Below are 10,233 nucleotides of genomic sequence, written 5' to 3'. Positions count from 1 at the left end.
CGAATAACAAAAAGGTTTCATGTGTGACAGCATTCCGTTGCAAATACCGTTTCCACGATGTATTCAGCGACGGGAATGAAATATTTTAGTGCTGGCTCAAATGCGAGGAATTTCAGAAAAACCTGGAAAAGCAACGCTTGCAGTAAATGACATATCTAAAGCGTGTAGTCAGCATGAACAGAACAACGCAATGCTCTGTAAAAACGATCTGAAGCCGCAATTACTCTTTTATCTCAGGTAGTTCATTCCGATACGATGTTTCCGCAGACTAAATGAAATGCCGAACTCCAAACATGTTGTTGCCATTATTGTACTCCTGCTGAAAGAAGAAAGAAAGAAAGGTGTCCTAAATGAACTTTGTCGCCCGTGGGAGATGTCAAGTGCATTGGACATGAAAAGTTCCCGATAAAACCCATTTCTGTACGTTTCTCTTAGTGTCGGGGCTCCTATTGAATGTAAAGGAGGCAACATGCTCAGCCAGCCGACTCAGCTCTAACTTAACGCAGGTGTCTCAGAGCGGAATTATTCAGAACAGGAGCCTCTACTTCTTTGTATACTGAGCTTTCGGGTGAACGTCAAAGTGAAAGACAAATTCGCAATTTTCACTTTTTGATTAAGGAACAAGAAAACACCATCCTTCAAACTGGATTCAGACCAGGGACATAAGACATACTCGCTGTTTTTTCTACAGTTTTAAGAGCTAGCAACTGAGCTATCGAGAGGTCTAAAATAAACGTTTTGTCACACGCGTAGCCCAATGTAGTGTAGTGTTCCTCTTTATTTAAATCCCAGTTCGACATCAAAATACTCACTCCCCATAGTCTCGTTTAGTAGAAGAAATGCAGGCTTCTACTCTATTAACGTCAAGAGTTCTTCTAAAACATTTGAAGGGATATCAGTGCAGGCGGAAATTGACTCTTTTTCTTCATATGATTTGGTTTTGATTTTGAATCGTTATATTATTAAGTTTGTGCTTTCTCTGTTTTTATCGTATTGTGAACTTATTTTTTAAACAAATGCTTACAAAGGCAAACAGGGCACACAGTACAAGCTAAATACCCCAGACTGCGTGTAAAGTCCTCCTTGAGGTATGCTTTCAAAATAGCTGCACCAGGCACTTGGACACAGATAAACACAGGGATTTAAAATTCAGGAATATGAATGGTCAATTGCATACAGTTGGGTTTTTTTCGTTTTGTATTTAGCGATTTGTGTATAAATCTTTTAACAATTCATTAAAATGCTAACAATATGTAAAATAAAAACAACAGCAACGTTAAATGCCAGGGAGACGGGCAGTTTTTTTTTACAATCAGATTCCAATCTCTAATGCTGTGTTTGAGAGCTGTGTGTGAGAGCTTACTGTACATAACTTTCCTTTTCTCACATTTTCTGAAAACTATTCCAAAGGGGCACCTGTCACGGACGTCCAAAGGGACTAGCCATGGGGAGTAGGAGAGCGGAAAAAGACCCATATGCGTAGCGGCGAGACGGGAAAAAGGCCCGGGCTCATTAGTGCAAAGAGTTCAGGAATGCCGTAAAGAAACCTATGCCTTCTCGGCCTTTTGGCTAAGATCAAGTTCAAGTGGCATGCCCCCAGTTCTTGTCTTTCCAAAGGTCTAGAAGGCGATCGAAGATTCTGAAGAGTGCTTGAGCTGGTATCGCTCTAGGTTGAGCCTAGGGGGTTAAGGCCAAGCAGCAGCTGAGCTGGGTGGAATCCGGCATCAACGTTCTCTCTCTCTGCTCTCTCCTCTCCTCTCCCCTCCCCCTTTCTCTTGCTCCGCCTCCTTGGCCTCTTGCCTGGAAGTGGGTACACGTGGCCTGCCCGCGGTGCTTGCTTTCTTCCTCGAGACTCGGAAGCGCTATCCGCTCCCTCTCTCTCCCTCTCTCTCTGCCTCCTTGGCCTCTTGGCTGGGAGTAGGTACACGTGGCCTGCCCGCGGTGCTTGCTTTCCACCTCGAGGCTCGGAAGCGCTATCCGCTCCCTCTCTCTCTCGCTCTCTCTCTCTCTGCCTCCTTGGCCTCTTGGCTGGGAGCAGGTACACGTGGCCTGCCCGCGGTGCTTGCTTTCCACCTCGAGGCTCGGAAGCGCTATCCGCTCCCTCTCTCTCTCGCTCTCTCTCTCTCTGCCTCCTTGGCCTCTTGGCTGGGAGCAGGTACACGTGGCCTGCCCGCGGTGCTTGCTTTCTTCCTTGAGACCCGGAAGCACTTTCCGCTCTCCTCTCTCTCTCTCCTCCTGCGCCTGCACCTAGCTGGGCTTTGCCCACAAGGACAAAGGCCAGGGCTCCCTCGCTGCTCCCTTTGCTCTCTCTCTTTCCCTCCTTTTTTTTTTTCTCCCTCAGAGATGGCAGACAAGAGGACATTGATCCGGTTCCACTGGACAAAGAAGACGGAGCCGATACCGACTGCAAAGGCCTTCTTTATGACCTTCCTGCGAGGGATCTTGCAGTTGGTGGCCGGAGATCTCTACTGCCTCCAGGACAACAAGGCAGAGAGATACATGGAGGCCTACATGGCTACGGATGCATCGTACGAAAAGGCAACGAGACTGATCAGGGAGAAAGGTAAGCACCCTGGTTTCTCTGATTACAGGCCGGAGCCGATGAGGAAGACGAATCAGAGGACCATCACGGTTTGCACATACAATCCCTACGTACCAGCGGAACGGGTAACAGCGTACCTAGGGAGGTATGTAACCGTGGTGGGAAAACCGACAGAGATCAGGGACAAAGGCGTCTGGTACGGCAAACGCCAGTACCGAGTCCTCCTGAAGGAGGACCCAGAGGGCGTTGACGGTTTCCAGCACCCCCCGGCTCGCTTCAACATCGGAGCCGACAGGGGGTACCTCTACTACCCCAAGATGCCGGATTTTTGCAGCAAGTGCAGACAGTCCGGCCACAAGACAAACACATGTGACATAGTCAGATGTCACAACTGCAATGAGGACGGGCACCTGGCAAAAACCTGCCGGGCAGCCAAAAAGTGCGACAGATGCGGCGCCGAGGGACACCTCGTTCGCCAATGTAAGGTAAGCAAACCTTCGTTTGCGCAGGTGGTGGAAGCCGGCAGGCAGAAACCGGTCTCCAGACAAAGGGAGAGGGCTGAGAACAAAGTACCCGCACCTCCCCCGCTGAGAACCGAAACTGCCGAGGCCACACCCCCAGCCGCATCGGTGCCACAAGATGGCCGCCAGGAAGAGGGACAAGACGGCCGACCGGAGTAAGGGTCCTGGATAACTCCCAGCAAAAAGGGAAAGCGATAGCGGGAGAAGAGACCCAGGGTGGACCCACTTTCGGAAGGACAGAAAAAAAGAGTGGTAAGGGAAAACCGTTTCCTCGTCCTAGAGGAAACGGAACTTTCTTCCCTCGAGGCCCAGGAACAACCGGAGGAGGCTCCCCAGGAAACGGAACCCCCCTCCCCCCAGTCCCACGGACAAAAGGAGGAGGCAGCCCAGGAAGAGGTAACCCCCTCCCCCGAGGCCCAGGGACAACAGGAAGAGGCATCACAGGAAGTTGGAACCCCCTCCCCCGAGGCCCAGGAACAACAGGAAGAGGCAGCCCAGAAATTGGAGCCCCCTTCCCCCGAGGCCCAGGAGAAACTTGAGGCCCCCGAAACTCCCGGAGAAAGGGAAGAAAGGAGCCTTCCCGAAGCGGTGGCGGAGAGTATCCTCGAGGACGACGAGGATTATTTCGAAGCCGGCCTGGAGCCCGGACTGATGGTAGGGCTGGACCTGTCCAGCATGTTTACATTTCAGTCCCCAGCGAAACCTGGAGGGAGCCCAGCATATTCCCCCCAGGACCCGAACGAGAGGAGTTACATCTAGGCTAAACAGTGCCCAGATGTAGACTCCCAAGTTTCAACTGTAAGTACAGAGAGGAGGTTTAACTTTCACTAGTTTAACCATGACTGTGAAACTAACCTTCCTAACAACTAACGTGAGAGGGCTGAGAGACCCCGTGAAAAGACGGGGAGTCTTTCATGATCTGGCCTCAAAGTCTTTCTCAGTTTGTTTCTTACAGGAGGTCCACCTGAAGGATGAAAGCGACAAGCTGACATTCACCAGGGAATGGACGAAGGGAGAATCATGCTGGAGCGTAGGAGGGGTCCACTCTTCCGGAGTGGGAATTCTCCTCGGAAACCCAGAGATGACGCTGGTTTCCTCCTTCTCGGTGGTGCAGGGCCAGATCCTGGTCGCAGACATCGACTGGAGGGGGCAGAAGTTGAGAGCAATTAACGTCTATGCTCCAACAGAACCCTCTATCCTGAAGGAAGTGTTTGCTGACCTGGCCAGCTGCTGCACCACCAACAGACAGATGGTGCTCGGCGGGGACTTCAACGTCGACCGGGAGAAGGGGAGCGACGCTAGCTCGGCAGAGCTGGAGTCGCTACTCAAGCAGTTCTCCCTGGTAGACGGCTTCAGACGGTGCCGCCCTAACGACGCCGGAACGACCTGGAAAAACTCCCGGGGAGTGTGCAGCCGCCTGGACTACATCTTCCTGCACACGACCTGCTCCCTGGAATCGGCGACGGTGTCCCCGGCGTGGTATTCCGACCACGGTCGCTTGACGGTGGTGGCTAACACCAGCCTGCCGGCATTCGGTCGTGGGTACTGGAAGCTGAACTGGGAGATACTGGAGGAAGACGACTTCAGGGCACTGTTCCGGAAAGACTACGTGAGCTGGGTTGATCTGAGAGACGGCTACAGCTCCGTGGTGGAATGGTGGGAGTCGGTGAAGGACGGGACCCGAACCCTGGCGCAGATGTACTGCAGACGGAAGGCGGCCAGGGAGAGGAAGGAAGCTGCACGTCTCCAGAGGCAACTCGAGGAGGAGTACAGCTCGGCTAACGGGGGAGGAGCCTTCAATTCAGCCCGGGCACGGGACCTGAAGGAGAGGCTCCGCAAACTGCACACCGAGAAAGCCAAGGCTTTCCTGGTCAAGGCACAAAGGGAGCATTATGAAAATAATTAAACCTGTTCCTCCTATTTCTTCAACCAGGTCCGGGGAGCCCAGAAAAAGAGGGTGATCCACAGCCTGAGACGGGGAGATGGAGAGGAAGTGCTGGACGAGAGCGACAAAGTAGAAGCGGCCACCGCTTTCTACACGGAGCTCTTTTCAGAAAAGCAGACGGAGGTGGAGGCAGGCGATGCTTTTCTGGAGGGGCTGAAGGCACGAGTACCGGAGGAGGTGAGGGAGGACTTGGAGGGTCCGATAACGGCCGAGGAGCTGAAGGCGGCGTGCTTGTCCATGGAGAATAGCAAGGTGCCGGGGCCGGACGGACTCCCCAAGGAATTCTACACCTGCTTCTGGGACACCCTGGCGGCAGATCTGGTGGAAGTGGTGCAGGAGATCTTCCGCCGGGGGAAACTCGGAGACACCATGAGGGAGGGCGTCATCTCCCTGCTCTTCAAGGGAGGAGACGCCGCCGACCTCAAAAACTGGAGGCCGATCACGATGCTCTGCGTGGACGTAAAGATCCTGTCCAAGCTCCTGACCGGCAGACTGAGAACCACCCTCCCCCACATCATCCACAGCGACCAGACGTGTGGAGGGGCGATCCGTCAGCTGGAACCTCCAGCTGACCAGAGACGCCATCGCCTGGGCCGAGGACCGGAACGTGCCCATGATGGTGGTCAGCCTGGACCAGGAGAAAGCCTTCGACAGAGTGAACCACAGCTATCTGTTCAGGGTGCTGGAACGCTTCGGTTTCGGAGAGAGTTTCAGCCGCTGGATTCAGATTCTGTACTCTGACGTGGGCAGCAGAGTGAACGTGAACGGAATCCTGGGGGATTTCATTCCCCAGGAATCCAGAGTACGACAGGGCTGCCCCCTTTCACCCCTTCTCTATGTTCTCTTCACAGAGCCCTTAGCAGAGGCGGTGAAACGGGACCCCATCATCGACGGCCTGGAGATACCGGGAGGCGCGGGGGAAACCCTGAAGATCTCCCAGTACGCCGACGACACAACGCTGTTCCTGAGGTCAGACAGGGGGTTGAGGAGGGCCCTGCAGGTCATGGAGCAATACTCCAGAGCCTCGGTGTCGAAGCTCTACCGCCGAAAGAGCAAACTGAAGTTCTTCGGGCCCTGGAAGCACAGGACGATGGCGCCGGAGGGTCTCGAGCTCTGCACGGAGCCCCTCAGAATACTGGGGGTTTCCTTCCAGAGCCGGGACAACGAGACCAACAACTGGACCGAGAGGATCGCCAGGGTGAACGCCAAGCTGGGTCTGTGGAAAACGCGGTCGCTGTCCTACACAGGGAAAGTGATGGTGTTGAAAGCAGACGTCCTGCCGGCTTTGGTTTACCTGGCGGTGGTGTACCCGCTGCCGGCTAGACTCAGACGAGCGCTGCAAGGGATGATCTTCGACTTCGTCTGGGGCGGCAGGTACGAGTACATCACGAGAAACCGGATGTGTCAGCCGGTCGAGGAAGGGGGTCGAGATGTCCCACATTTCCCCCTGAAACTCGACTGCATCTTTTACTGCAACCTCTGTCGGGCGCTGCGGGAGCCCATCGGCCACAAGTACCAGTACTTTGTCAGGCTGTGGCTCTCCATCCCGATGAGGCACTTGGTCCAGTGGTCAAACACTGGGCCCAAGGCAGAGAGGCGACCAAAGTTCTACACCCACGCTGTCAAGTGGAGCAGGAGGTACGAGGCCACGAAACAGCCAGAGCTCTGCACCAACCACAGAGCTCTGTACAAAGAGGTGAGGGGGCATCTGGTCGCTGACGAAAGGCTGCAAGTTCCCAGACAAGTCTGGGAAAGGACGCAGCCTAAAGAACTGGACAACGAACTGAAGGACCTCAACTGGATGGCCGTACACAAGAGACTGGCTACCAGAGAGGTCCTCTACAGACACTCGCTTACCAGGAACCCGCATTGCCCCCGGGACACGTGTTTCGTCGAGGAGACTCAGGAGCACGTGTTCTGGAGCTGCCCCTTCGCCAAGGCGGTGTGGGGCAGAATGGACATGTGTGAGATGTTTTCTTTTTGAGATGTGTTTTTTTCGGAATAAAGTATATTTTATAAGAAAAAAAATATGCAAGCTTACTGCCTCCTACGGGCTCTGTATTTGTTAGCGATACAAGACCGGCCGTGGAGAAATGAAGTGAGGAGGGTGTGTACATTAAAAGGCTCATAGCGTCCCTGGAGGGGCTCAAACCACCACCCTTTTTGTTAACAACTGAGCCACAAAGACGCATGTACAGCTTAATACTTCTCGGTCTCAGTGAAAGTGATACACTCCGTAAAATTTCCAGAGATTCATTTATTTTAAAAGGAAAATCACAAACAGCGGCCGAGATCTACTGGAGTTTTTTCATTCTATACTGCGATTTCTGAAGGGTACCCTGTGAAAATACGAGTTTTGACGAGAAGGGATGGACATATAAGGTCAAAAGGCTTGGGGAATTGAACTTTAAGGTGAAGACTGCGGGTTCAGTAGCAGCAGAACCTGATCAGTATCAGTTGACTCCGATATACTTTGAAAATGAACTTGGGGATTTAGAGTCAGACGTGCTACCGTTACACCATGGGGTACTTAATTTAAAAAAAATAGAAAAAACAATCAGTGTTCCTGGATCTGTAATTGAGAACAACACCTACACAAGAGCTGCGCAGGAAGAATAAAATGTGGTCTGGGAAGAAAAGGCTCTCTTCGGAAGAGCTGCGCTCTTCACAGATTTTTCTTTGTGAAGCTCATTTGTCTCCTTTGGGGAATTCAAAGGCACAGACAGCCGTGACTTCATGGCCCAATGGTAGCGTGTCTGACGCCAGATCAGGAGGCTGTGTGTTCAAATCATGTCGAGGTCAGCTGTTACTTTTTCAGGTTCTGCTGGTCCTGAACACGGAATTCACACCATGCAGTTGAGTTCTATCTGTACACCACATAGATAATCTAAACAAAATAGAGCAGTACAGGACACGCAGTGTGGAGCTCACAGAGGCTTACAGTCTCCAGCATTGGAGTGAAGGGGAAAAAAAGAACTTTGTTTTTTTTTTTTTAAGTGAAAAGGCACAGTTCACATCTGCTTAACATCACGTCCAACTTTAGAGACAGCTACATCAGATAATGGAATCCCGGAAGTTTCAGATAACTTTTTTTTAATACAGGTTCAAGCAAACCTGAAAGTTAATGTGTTTCCGGACACTTTTGTTTTATTAAAAAGTGTCTGAAGCCTGAAAATGTAATTTGAAAAAAAAAAAAACGCTATTGGACATTAGCAGCTGCTTTTTGTAACGATTTGCTATTTCATGCTGGAAAACAAAGGAAACAGACCCAACGTTTGCTTTCAGGTGCGGTTCATTACATAATATACATTATTACTGAGGAGCTTGAAAAAAATTTACACGAGCCAGGTAGAAGTCAAACCTACAATCTTATGATCCGAAACCAGACGCGTTGTTTATTAAACCGCTGGCATTTCACATGACCTGAATTCCCCCATAGGATGCTCAGCGTCGCTACTAGTAATGCACCGCTCCGTCTAAAATTTCAAAGTGAGAAACATGTGTTTTCTGATTTTTTATGAGTTTTAAAATATAATCTCTTTAAATCAGACAAGGGGTTTATGTTTCGCACTGAAATTCCGATTGACTGAGAATTCAAAGAAAGACTGTTTTCTTTCACAACACCGTATAATTATCACATCCACCAGACTCTCCAACCTCTCCAGACCTTGATGGTTGAGCAATTGCTCCGATAAATTAGGTCACGTATCATGTTAAATCATTTCTTCTCAACACAACATTTCCTGGTGCACGTTTTCTCTATGAAAAAAAAGACATTTTTCCCTTGCATGATTTCTCGTTTTTTATCAAAGCGTACAGAAATAAAAAAGAAGAAGAAATAGTGTGGCAAAAGAACTCTGTCGCCCTTGGGAGATATCAAACGCATTGGACATGGAAATGCCAGATAAAAGCCAGTTCTCTTCGTTTCTCAGTGTCGGGGCTGCTATGTAAAAGAGGCAATTTGCTCTGAGCTCAGGTTAAACGCTTACTGAACGCAGATGTCTCAGAGCGGTGTGTCCAAGCGGCTGTAAAAGGTGATGGGTGTCCTGTCACCGTAGCCTAGTTGGTTAAAGCGCTTCTCTATTAAACAAAAGAACCGAGATTCAAATCCCAGCCGTGTCTTTCTTCCTATCTTGTAGTACAGAACGTACCATTTCGGGCAATCACAAAGGGCTTGATTTCGTTAAATGCATGTGTTCATTTCCTTTCTGGAAAACTTGTTTTTGATGAAATTCACACAGCTTGCAAAAAATGAAATTCAATTATTGGTTAACAGTGCAGAAGAAATATTACCATATATTACCAAAATAAACGGTAAGAGATTTTGTTTTAACCGAAAACCTCTGATTCGAGAAAAGAACACCCCAGTCTCTGTGGCGCAATCGGTTAGCGCGTTCGGCTGTTAACCGAAAGGTTGGTGGTTCGAGTCCACCCAGGGACGGGATTCTTTTGCGATGTAAACGTTGTCTTTAGTCGATTGGATTTTTCAGCGAAACCATAACCATTTTAATATTTGCAGGAAATGCGAGTGTGTAACACGTGTCAGGGTCACCGAGAAATGTCCAATAATGCCCAACATTGCAACTCCCCAGAAAACCATATTCACCCAAAACAAATTATCGTCGAATCTTCATTTATACTCCAGTTGAATCCTCTGCTGAAATATTTTAAAAATACTGTGCAGGTTTGTTTGAGACTTGACAAGCATTGTTAAGATAGCACTGTGCAGTTGGATTTTGATATTTTGACATATTTACCTTAATTTTAAACATAAATACTATACAGTCTATTGTAATTTTAAAATATGTTAGCTGAGGATGCAAAGGGGTGAAAGGGAAAGGTCAGAGGGTATAGTAAAAACAAGGTTAGGATTGGTGGAGGTGGCAGGGGTGTTGATGGTTTTTCTCTGTAGAGGATGATTGAGTTTTTTATCCTTCTCTGAAGTGAGAAATTGGAAGAGTTGGGAGTTGAGGGATCTGATGAGGTTAGTTATAAAAGGAAGTTGATGTGGAGCTGTTAGCTGTAAAACTTCCTAACATCTTTGATGTTGTCATCAAAGATAAACTGCAGTAAGCAAAGATAAAGAAATTATCTTTGCTTACTGACCTGTCTTTCTCACACCTGAAGAAGGCTCCACAGCCAACATGTTATGTTTCCTTTCTTCTCTTTTCAGCATGGAATTATCCTTTACTTTTTCCTTTGCAGCCTACGCATGCTGACACAGC

General features: G+C 49.5%; 1 non-coding gene across 1 annotated transcript; it reads left to right on the top strand.

Annotated features, from left to right (window-relative positions):
* The first annotated feature begins 9,375 nt into the window (after window positions 1-9,375).
* On the top strand, window positions 9,376-9,449 carry trnan-guu (transfer RNA asparagine (anticodon GUU)). Its single transcript has one exon. It is a non-coding gene; the product is annotated as a tRNA-Asn (tRNA).
* Window positions 9,450-10,233: the final 784 nt, after the last annotated feature.

Source organism: Lepisosteus platostomus, chromosome 5 (assembly GCF_059453375.1).
Source record: "Lepisosteus platostomus isolate fLepPlt1 chromosome 5, fLepPlt1.hap1, whole genome shotgun sequence".
In the NCBI taxonomy this organism is placed as follows: Eukaryota; Metazoa; Chordata; class Actinopteri; order Semionotiformes; family Lepisosteidae; genus Lepisosteus; species Lepisosteus platostomus.
Note: the sequence above shows the minus strand (reverse complement) of the source record. Positions and strands in the feature narration are given on the sequence as shown.